Genomic DNA, 12166 nt, shown 5'->3' with positions numbered 1-12166 from the left:
TAAACATAAATAGATAAAACTTATTGCACAATACAATAATAAATAGACGATAAAAAACGCTCGTATCCATTGATTTCCATTCTACTTTTAATAAACGTTAAAAGCCTTAATAAGCGGCGACTCGTCACGTGGAAGCAAACATACACGTATCTATAATATTTATATAAAAAAGTGATACCAATGTCATAAATAAGCATTTAGTCGTTATGGACAAAAGTCAGAGCGCTAAATATAAAATTAAAAGTAAGATTGCCAAGCTAATGACGCAGTGGCGACTTCACGGCGCCATTCGTCGAGAATATTGAATTTTTCCTCATTGAAGTATAATTAAATTGGTAATACTAGGGAAATAATATAGAGATCGAGCCAATGGTTAGATTATCCTGTTAATATCTCTCTGCTGGAAAAGAAGCTCTTCGAGAGTGTGCTGCTCTAAAGCGGATTGATAAATATGTGTCAAAATTTCATCTCACGCATCCGAACGAACACGCTTCACCGGCGCGTACGATTAATGAATCAATGAATTTTAGACGCAAATTACATATCGTAGTGCTTGTGGCTTGAACTCGCAGCCCTCGGTTAAAAGTTACGCGCTTTATCTTCTCTTGAGTTTAAACAGATTGATACGATTAAATACTTGATATCCATATGAATTGATCGTTAAGTGATATAGTAACGTATTACTGTCAATTAGCTTAAACCTTACAAAACTGTTTTCAGCGTTTTAAGTAAAACGAGTACGAGAACGGAATATAAATTTACCAAAATGGCATATAATTTTAAATGTAATTCATTTTTAATTGAATAATGTTTTAACGGATTACTCTCGGCTCCGGTTTGCAGCATCAACATCAGATTATCGTGATTCAATTAAAATTTGAAGTTAATGGAAACAACAGCTTTTCATTATTTTAATATATTTATTTAATAATTTATTGCATCACACTTCGAAGATATAATGAGTTTGTTATTTTGTTTGTTTGTTACGCTTTTTGGCATTAACTAATCAACTGCAATTGCATACAAATCATCATGAAATTGCATACACATTGCAAGGGTTACAACAAAGTGTAAAGGGTACTTACACCTTTCCACCCTTATACGCGGGCAAAGTCGCGGCCGAGGCGGGTAGTTAGGTTAGGTTAAAACTTGGGGGTATTTGATTGCTAAAGTAAATAAATAATACGCATCTATGATGTATTTATATTTATATTTAACTTTATTTAGGACAGTTGGTATGTGTTTATAATTCATCTCATGCTCGGTGACCAAGGAAAACATTTCGAGGAAATTTATCGGATGAAAATGTGCTGTATGACGCCTTGAAGCTTGAAGTAATATCCTCATCTATATGTATTTGAATACCCGTATAGTTTCGCTACTTTATTCAGTAATCAACAAACACATACGAATAAAATTTATTAAGAAGAGCTAAATAAAACAAGTGCGCAAGAACGGCGGCGCTCCGCTTTACGAACGATAAAAGTAGGTAATTGAAGTTAAGGGACAAGAAATTAAGGAAAATAAAAAAAGCCAGAACACTTTGAAATGGATTAGAATCTCTAATTACTGCTCTGAGCCACTACAGTATTCATGAGCCACCCCCGCCCCCGCCCCCGCCACAGAATCACACCTCCCACTAAGATTTCTAATCGATAGGGGGTTTCCTTCGCAAACCGCTTATCGCTGCGGCGACCATTTAACGGCGTAAAATAATATGTTCCTATTAATATATTTCACTTTTATTGAATCTCATTTAAATGAAAATATAATCAGATTATTTATCTGAAATCTACGGAATATATAAATTTACTAGTTTACTTCCGGGAGAGTAGCGCTTAATATGGCTTGGTTTTTAGTGTCGTCTTGACCTCTTTAAGTCACGTTAGACTATGTTAATGAGATTACCCAATAGGAGCACTCTTGTTCACTCACTTTTATAATCCGATGAGACGGCGATTCGACACAACCGAAGAGAGTTCAGGCACTGGACGGGCACCGGATTGTTAACACAACCCGCGAGGTTCGAACGGCTAGTTCATTGATACAATTACCCAATCATGTACCTTTATATACTATTAACTTCAAGTCGATACTTGAAGTTAACCGAGTCCGGGTCTGTGGCCTATATGCCTACAATAAATCAACGACGCAATAATAAGATATGAACAATGTCAGAAAAGACACTAAAAACCGATCCCTTTACAACATTATTGATACTTGTTAAGAATGTTATTTTGAATTATTAATTAATTGTTGTGTATTATCTGTATCTGAGGTGACGTTATACGTACATTGGTAACGTCTGCGTGTAATGGCAGGTAATGAGGATGTAAATCACGCCTTTAACTTCTAATAATTTAACGTTTCATACATTTCTGTTTCACATACATATGTATAGTAGCAAGACGCAACTGTGCTTTAATATTTTATGTTCTATATCTTAAAACTAGGATGATACTAAGAAGATAAATAAATAAAAAGTAAAACGAATAATCACGACGCCCCAGTCCGTGGAGCGACAACAAATCATATAACTTTGGTCACGATACAGACTGATCACGAAATAAATAATCATAAAAACAACTTGACCATGCTTTACTGCGGTTAGGTTGTGTAAGCCTGTCTGAGTAGCAGCTATATTGTTGTATTCCGGTTTGAGGAGTAAGAGTAACTGCAGGTACGGGAACATAACATCTTAATTCCCGAGGCCCGTTTGCCAGTGCACATACCGATATGACATTAAAAGAGAAAACACAAAGTAGAGTCGTATCTGCTCGCACGCTAACCACGATGCCGGTCCAAATTCATATCAACATAAAGTATGAAACGTGTACCTTCTTATTTTGTTCTAAACAATGATACGAGTACGTCATCGTAAATAACGTCGACAACACGCGAGTGAACAAAAACTATAAAACTCCCGAATGAAATGGAAGCAATCAGATAACAACTAAATAATTACACTGAGTTATATCTTTTGGGTGCGCCACACCCCCGCTAATTAATTAGAAAACGAGGCAATACCGTCGTTCGTTTAATGTCGTGTCAAAATGGTGATACTTGCGATTCAGTACTCTTATGTTTCACCTAAACGCGCTACTTTATGGTTTGGATAGATGGAATAGTTAGAACGTAATTAATTAACACAAAACAATCCCGAGTGTATGTTATTTAGCTTCAGACAGCTATGTTCTATAAAGTTAACCTCGATATTTATGTGATGTGATAGAAGGCTCACTAATCAAATTATATCTGCATTTAATAGCACTATGTTTAAAACGGTTACATTATATATCTTTTCCGATGAATACATTTAAATGGTTAAACGCTTTCAGTAAATAAGGTATCATTATTTTATCTGAAAACCGACATACGTCTTTGTATATTTTAACCAATTTCAAATATATTTATGAAGGGAAAGTCAAGTTAAAAATTGAATGTTAAAAGTTTACATTAACATACAAATTAGAGAACTTACATCCAAACGTTCTAAATGATTAATTTTAACAGTGATTTAATTAAAGTTAAGTTTACTTAAGGTTTCAAAAATAGGATAAAAGTAGCATTTCCTCTCACGAGGCTAACTTTGCATCAGTAACAGATAACAGAATTATTTTCGCGTATTTAACGTTAGCAAAGCTATGACAAACATTATCGGGACTGGGACCTTATTTTATTGTTATGTTTATGTTTTAATTGATGTTATGCCCGGTACAGCCGGCGGCGACATATTTCTAGAACACCATTATCGGCGATGATCGCAATACGGCTAATCCGGGCGCTATAGTATAGACGACGTCGGAAGGGATCAGTGCAGCCGACGGTTAAACATGTGTGGATACATCATAACAATACTCGGGCAGAAAGACCCTTGCTGCCGCCACATAACTGAATTTGCTTCAGGTGGAAATAAACCCTTGCTCGATTTAGCGTTACCAAGAAATGTGCCGTGCGAACACCTCACCGCCCCGGTGGCTAAACTGCGGAGAAAAGCGCCATAGGTCCGATCATCATAACGTCCCGACGCGCACATGTTTAATAGGTGACCACGACAGGCGATATTACTTATTGCGGTTGCAACGCGGTTCCGCATATCGACGCCATAAAAAAAAATAAAAAAAAAAAAAAAAATTTACAATAATCTCCCCAGTATTGTGTTGATTAATATGAAGATGTATATACCCCAGCCATAAATATAAAGTAAACGGAAATTTTCATTTAATTTTTCTTTCGAACATTTGGAAAATAAATAGAAGATTTACTTATGAAGTACTCGTGTTGTTGAGAACCTTGCGGACCGTTTATAGAATCTTGTCGATATCCGGCGAAAGACTATTTCCGAATCGAGTAACTTAAAGGAAAATTAAAAAATGATTACTTTCGTAACGCTAATACTAGAAAATTGAAAAGTGAAGAAGAGCTTCATTAAGAAACTATTAAATTCTAGACCGGAAGCGTACACTACCGTGAGCGTGATTATAGCAGGACTCTGCGATCTGCATGTGCATGTAAACTGCCTACTGGGAACGTTCTTTATCCCCTCTTACTCGCTTTACACCCAAGATAAAAGTTTGTAGCAGTTTTATTAGTACTTCAGCTATATTTGTGCCAACGTGAAGGGAGGAAAACGATACTGTAGCCGGTCACATCGGCTATAGTATAATAAACAGGCAGCGTATGAAGCTATTTGATGTCCATTCTGAAACTCTAAACAAAAATAATATTGAAGTTCCGTACCAATCGGTTTCGCAGCAATACTAACCCGTTATCATATTGTGATGTATGATGCTCATATTCTGTTGTTTGTTGCTCAATTACACTCGAACACTGGAACGAATTATTTTCACAAAGAAGTTTATTTTTCCATCACGAACAAGTAATTACTGAAATTTAATTTGCACAGCGCACCGAGACGTCATCGGCTAACTGTATTGCGGTCGCGCACTTGATGGATGCAAAACTGATCTAATTATTTTCAGGCTGCTTATTACATTAGTACTTTCAGCTAAAAAATGCTAACCATTAAAAGCCTAAGGCTTCCTCTCTTTTTGAGACGATATTAGAGACTTTCACGGGCAGATTTTCGCGACTCGACCAGCGTTAAATTTCCTTAAATACATCCTATCTAATCGTCGTGAGAAACCGACGGATAGACTTGTTTCACACTCATAACATTAGGAGTTAGATACTTCAAACTGCTTCCGTCGAGAGGAAGAGAGAGAGATAAAGTTGGCCAATTCAATTCTTCAGACTTTCTAATCTAGGCTCTTAATATATCGCGTCAATTGACCCGCAAAAATATATTATTGTGTAACCAAGAATTTATTCGTCTAATTTAATTTTAACACATAGCATCAATTTTGCTCAGCCAGCTAAGCAATTTCGATAAGACCCATGAACGCCAAATATAGTTTTTAAGCAAACTAGTAGCTGATTGCCAGGCTCAATAGTTCATTTTATTCCCTTAGAAATGATTATAGCAGTATATAATATAAATAATAATATAATAACTATCTCATTGGTCTAGAGATGGTTAATAAGGCTGTAGATCGCCCTGTATTCATTTTAAAACTTAGCAAAGGAAAAATTGATGATTTTTTTCATCGACATATGAATTATAGTAACAGCCATACCACATAAAAGACGTTAGCTGTAGAGTAAGCTGGCCTGTGTCTGACCTCCCTGCGTTCTAGACAGAGAGCGTGTACAGTGTTAGCTCAAACTTGCAGGATGTAGTTTGGAACACACGCCACGTCACGCCACGACAACTCAAGGACATCGGAAGCGGCGCCGGAGAGGTGGCATAACGTAACGCAATACCGTTTGCTATTACGGCATACGAGCTACTCTTACCCCCAAGGCGCGCCAATACACCCTGGACATAAACATATATATGTGAGATATGACACGAGCCATCTATTTTACGTTAACGGTGCTATTCCAGTCATCTCCACGTTGGTTCCAGCAACAACTGTACAGTTTCAATCGAATAAGCGCACGAACACAGAGTGCTCAAAAACAAGCCCTCATGTTAAGATATCATACGATAACAACGCACAGTTCGCTTTCATTTGTAACATTTTACGTAAATCCTTACTCATCTCTAGTGAATCCAGTCTTTGTATCCCCCTTTCTTCCCGTGCCTCACCAGGCGATTATTCATTTTAATAAACAGACATGTTTATTTCATTCGGTAAGCTTTACTCGGCGAGTCAATTTATTAAATCTTGGAAAAAATATTACTTTGTACTCGCGATGAAAAAACAAGATAAGAAGAATTGGAATCCGCTTCGTATGATATCTGAAAAGTACGCTACGAATTTAAAATACCGGAACACCTCTGTTAGACATCGGGCGATACATTGTCTGCGGAAGCGGTAAATTTGTGTACGATAACGAGATGTAGAGAGCAGAGAGCAGAGAGCACGCTGTGTATTCACGTTGAGTCATTGTCAGTATATTTAATATATCGTCAAATTAATCTTTTGCGATTCGATTCTGGTATTGAGAATACCAGATATATATTTATATTTAAATCACCAAATAGTTCATAAATCATATACATAGCGTTATAATTTAAAAACATTATAAAGTTGTTAGTTTTATACGTAAGACAAAGCATATAATTTTATAAATATAAATAAATAAATATTGGACAACATCACATACATTACTCTGATCCCAATGTAAGTAGCTAAAGCACTTGTGTTATGGAAAATAAGCAGTAACGACGGTACCACAAACACTCAGACCCAAGACAACATAGAAAACTAATTAACTTTTTCTGCATCAACTCGGCCGGGAATCGAACCCGGTACCTCAGAGTGGCGTACCCACGAAAACAGGTGTACACACTACTCAACCAGGGAGGTCGTCAATTTTAAAATACCATCTCAAATTGCCTCCAACGCATTAATTTAAAAGTCTGTGAGTGTCCCTCCGCTGGGCAAAGAACTTCTCTTGTGGAGAAATGACGAGAAACCAATACCAAATAACTTGCCAGTTATATAATAAACTCCGATGGTTTCTCACAACAGTAATTATCAAATAATAAATGATTACACTTTTGTACTCCTGAAAACTTGGTCGAAGGAATTAAGCTGATTCTATTTTTAGCAGAATAGATTATATTATCAGCTCTTTCAAACGCACCGGCTTGAGATTTATTATTCGTCCATGGGGATTTCTATTCATTAATCTCTGCAACTTAATTAAGAAGATATTTCCATGATTCTCTTATTTCATTTCAATAATTATATAAACTGTATAAATATTCGCGCTATAATTCATACATCTTATTTATTTTTGTGTGGTTTAAACAGGATGAATCTTACTAATGTTTCTTTATAAATTTGTTCTCTTTGTATTCCTAAATCAATTTTGATGGAATTTCGGTGAGTTGTTCTTTGAACTTTAAGGATCTAATCTTATGAGATTTTTTGCTTCCTTTGTAGTGGTGGCAATAGTTCGCGTCACACGGGTAGTTTCGTATTTTATAACGACGACAACGGTGAAGAGGGCACAAATGGTGACTACTAGGGAAATTTAACATAATTTAAAATTAAAATAAAAAAAAGACTGAAAATGAGCAATACAAAAAAGAGACTGAAAATTTGGACCTAGACAAAAATGAAAAAAGACGATATGATCTCAGAAATATACAAAAAGAATTTTATGAAAAATACAGTTTATGAAAAACAAAGCGTTCTGGCTACACACTACAAGTGCAATCACTGGAGATATTATGAAGGATTTATAGAAAAGTTATATATATGTACAGCAAATGGAGACATATTAATCGATTAAATATTTAAAAACTGTTAAAAAGCCTAATTTAAGATTTATCGTTTGCTGATGAGATCATGATGTCGTACCGACTTCATTTATTATTAAAGTCATAAAATTAAATTCAGTGAAGGAAAACCAAGATTACTTGGTTGAGGAAAATGATCAAAATTATTTTTAAGATTAACCAAATATACTTGTTTAGTTGACACTAAAGAAAAGTCAGTTAATTTTTTATTTCCTCTAGTCAATGCTAGTAATTTGTTTCGTTCTTTTATGTCAATTATATTAAAAATGTTGATAGAACAAACTATTTATGAATAATGTCAGATGCTTACTTGTTCCTTAAAATAATTAATCTAAAATATATTTTTATGAAAAGACTGTAACATATTAGTGTTACATTTTTTATGATTTTTCGTTTTTGATAATACCTACTTTGGTTATGTATGTTTTATCTGAGTATCTATGTACGTAACTAATCGTAAGTAATGTAATAAATAAATACGTTCTTAATGTTTGTTTTTTTATACTTGTATCAACCCTGACCGTACATAAAAGGGTCTTAAAAACTTTGCCAATTTGTCCGTGGTGTACTTCTTAAATATATACATAGTGTGGATCTAATTCTAATAAAACTATAATATAATAATATAACTATTGAACATTGTTTAATAATATTGTCAGCAAAAATGTCATTTTGTGTACGATAACGAAAAAAAATTATGTTCACGTACTTTTTGTAAAATATGTAGATAGTATGACAAACATACTTCAATGGTTACACATCTTTGAGTTTTAGTCAAACATGGACACGACTTTTTAACAGATGTGTTAAGTGGAAAAGTTGCTAGATTTGATGGTACCTATATATATATATATACTATAGAATAATTTTTGTACTTTATAGGTGTATTTTCTATGAATATATTGTTATTTTTAATTCAATGAATTTAAAGAATTATTTCATCGATGAATGAGAAAACCAAAGCAACTCAATATCAAATGGTCTTTATGGTTTTTCATAAGCAACCATCGAGAAATTGCGTGACCAACTCATTGTCAGGTCGACTGGAGATGGAAGTGTTTTAAAATGGAAACGGGTATCTGTTAACTCTTAGGACACATTCTTTTCTTTTTGTTCTTAGTTAATTATATAATGGTCAATGTACAAATCAATTTCAAGCGTGGCATCATTTAAAAAACAATATTAAAACAAAAGACAACAAGGCAGAATACAAGGGAAAAAGTACGGGCACTGGGCCTTCGACGATAACAAAATACTCCAACTTGGGTGAGCAAATATGTATTATAAATTATGGGTCCCGTGGCAATTGATAGGCTAGACGAGATAATGACTACTGAGGCACTTATGTAATATGATACTGGCGATGTGTAAATCAATTGATCAATAAACATCCTTGTAATTGTGTTAAAAACTAAATTAGTCGAAATTATAATTAATGACAACTAATTTTCCAGGTATAAAAAATAAATGTGGCCAGTAGTACCATATTATCTATAGAGTATTCACAGACAGTAAAAAAAATACTCTTTGCCTGCTCCTAAACCAAAGAAACGCAAAGAAGTAAACCCCAGAAGACGTACATATTAGACTAGCTTCGTCGCAAGGTATCGATGCTGATTTTGTTATACACAATCTCTGAAACCAATTTAACAAGACTAAAAATATAGCTGTATCTTTTTAACGGAAGCAATAGAAAGTAATTTTGAATCCTTCTAATAATATTATCTTTTTAGAAACATAAATCTTCGTACGTACATACGTAGGTTAGGTAGGTCACTAAACAGTTACATACACACGAACCTACGTAGAGAGTTTTCCCTTGACGGTTGGACCGATTTCGATCTTTCTAGTGTGTTTTTGAGTGGATCGGTGAATAGTTTAGATTGGACCCACTAGGTGGCGCTGCGATCCGAACGTAAATTAAATTCTTATTTCACCCGACGATTTCAGAAGGCGCAGCAACATCATTACATAGTATAAAACAAAGTCGCTTACTATGTTAGTGTCTATGTATGCTTAGATCTTTAAATTTACACAACGGATTTTGATGCGGTTTTTTAAATAGATAGATTGATTCAAGAGGATGGTTTATATGCATAATACATGCACAATATAGTAGACAAACACTGATAATTTTAGAGCAACGCACCTGCAAGCCCCCCGGTGTTGCAGATGTCCTTGGGCGGCGGTAATCACTTTCCATCGGGTGAGCCTCCTGCTCGTTTGCCACCTCAAAAAAAAAAAAAAAAGCTTATGGTACGCTAATATTTAACACTTATATGCTATAAGTGGTCTAACAGAAAAGCACTACTGACACGATATTAATAAATAAATAGCAGCTTAGGTATAGCATATGTCAGCTAAGGTATGTGAGAACAGGCTTTAAAATGGCACACTCGTTTGGAAAAGCATATATAGAACAATTAAATTAAGATTTTTATACAAATTCAAATCACTTTATGAGAAATTAAAATAAATATTTTTCTCAGTTGTTTTTACAAATTTTATTCCGAAATAAATAAAATAAAATAAACACACGACTGTCTGCAATAGTCACATCTTTCTGTTGAATGACAATTTTGATTCAGATCCAGTTGAAAAGTATAACAAATACGTAAAAGTTTTTAGTTGCAGCAAAAAGATTTTTTTTTCATTCATTCGACCATGTTTTAAAGTAACTGCGTTAATTGCATCAGAATGCCGTATTCAGTTTTGACATTTCACTTCGTAAAATAATTTGGATTCAATTGCTAGGTTTAGGTTTAAAATTTTTACAACCAAATTAAGTCATCATTATTTTCATCTTTATTTTCTAACCGCAAAATATATTTCCGTTTACAAAAACCCAACTTGTTTGATACTAAAGTTGAAGTTGCAATATAATTTTGACCGCTACCCTCGGGACTCGCAGAATCAATAACTTCTTAGATTGGAATTCCACGGGTAGATATTGAGGAAGTTAACTCACCACCGCAACTTTTTCAGCGAGGGCTTTTACTCCAAATTTGACGCGATAGGGAATTAATTTGTCAGAGATCACTCATCACAATATCTAAGATCTTTGTTTCCACGTAGATGTACTCCAAAAATATGCTTTAAACTATAGTTCAATTACGCTTTTAGCTTATCCGATAAAAAATTATGATGAAAATAAAATTGTTTAATTAGGAAATTAAATACAATACAGATCATAAAAAAATATTGAGTGAGTGATGACTTTTATGGTACTTCTGGGTTAAAGCAGGTGGTAACTTTAAAATTAATTTAATTTTGTTATTTAACAGTTTATGAATATTTATGAGCTCGCGAAATTATATTTGGCAAATATAAAGATTATTATAAACTCTGTCCAAAAGAAATATTAGATTTTCGTGGACGGAAACTTTTAATTACAAAATTATCTTCTCGTTTTGTTTATACAACTCAACTCACTGTTTCTACAACAACAATCACGTATTATGGTCTGGTAAGCTTTTCATGATAATCATGATTGAAGATCATTTTTAGGAAGACACATAGGATAACAGCACCTTTAGTAATTTACCCAACAGCCCACAAATGCTCAAGGACACTTGAGCACATAATGCCCTTACCCGTTCCGAGGGTGTCCTCTCGGAACGGGTGAGGGCATTATGTGCTTTGTATCCTTCGCCCTCTTACCGCACTCCACTCGTGTGCTCCAGACAGGTTAGAACAGTTTTCACGTAACTAAGTATTTACAAACGAAAATAGCCTTTATCCTGGTGAACATTGGCATTGTAACTGGAATTATACGACTTAAGCTGTTTGTCTAACCGTAAGGGTTAAATTGATATGTCCTTGGATGGTAATTACTCTGCTTGTGATTAAAATTAATGTTTTATAGTTTTGTTTTTATATAAGACATAATTATCAAAAATATCCCAGTAAGGGAAGCAAAAAAGGACAGTTGGAAACTTGATAGTACGACTTCCTGTTTATAGACACTGACTCTACAAAAAAAATATACTAATATTTATATTAAGACCAAGCCAACTACGAAATTTAAGAACTTTAAAGAGTGCCTGCGATAACGCTGGCTCAGTCACTCAATAAATCAGAACACAGCAAGTACAGAGTATTAATATCTGGCGGTAGACTTATTGATACGTGTATGTAACAAGAAGGGCTTGCACAAAGCCTTACCGGTAAAATAAACTTGACACTTACTTTTTATCTCAAGGTCATTTGTCTGAATGTCATCAAAAATTAAAATAAGTATCTCTTTAATATCACATCATACTTTTTTAACAATGAAAGGCTCCAGTCAAGTTAATTTCATGAAATTCAATTTACCACGTCTCATTTAATTTTGCTTTGCTTAAAATTATC

The sequence above is a fragment of the Vanessa tameamea genome, chromosome 13 (genome assembly GCF_037043105.1).
Source record: "Vanessa tameamea isolate UH-Manoa-2023 chromosome 13, ilVanTame1 primary haplotype, whole genome shotgun sequence".
Taxonomy (NCBI): Eukaryota; Metazoa; Arthropoda; class Insecta; order Lepidoptera; family Nymphalidae; genus Vanessa; species Vanessa tameamea.
Note: the sequence above shows the minus strand (reverse complement) of the source record.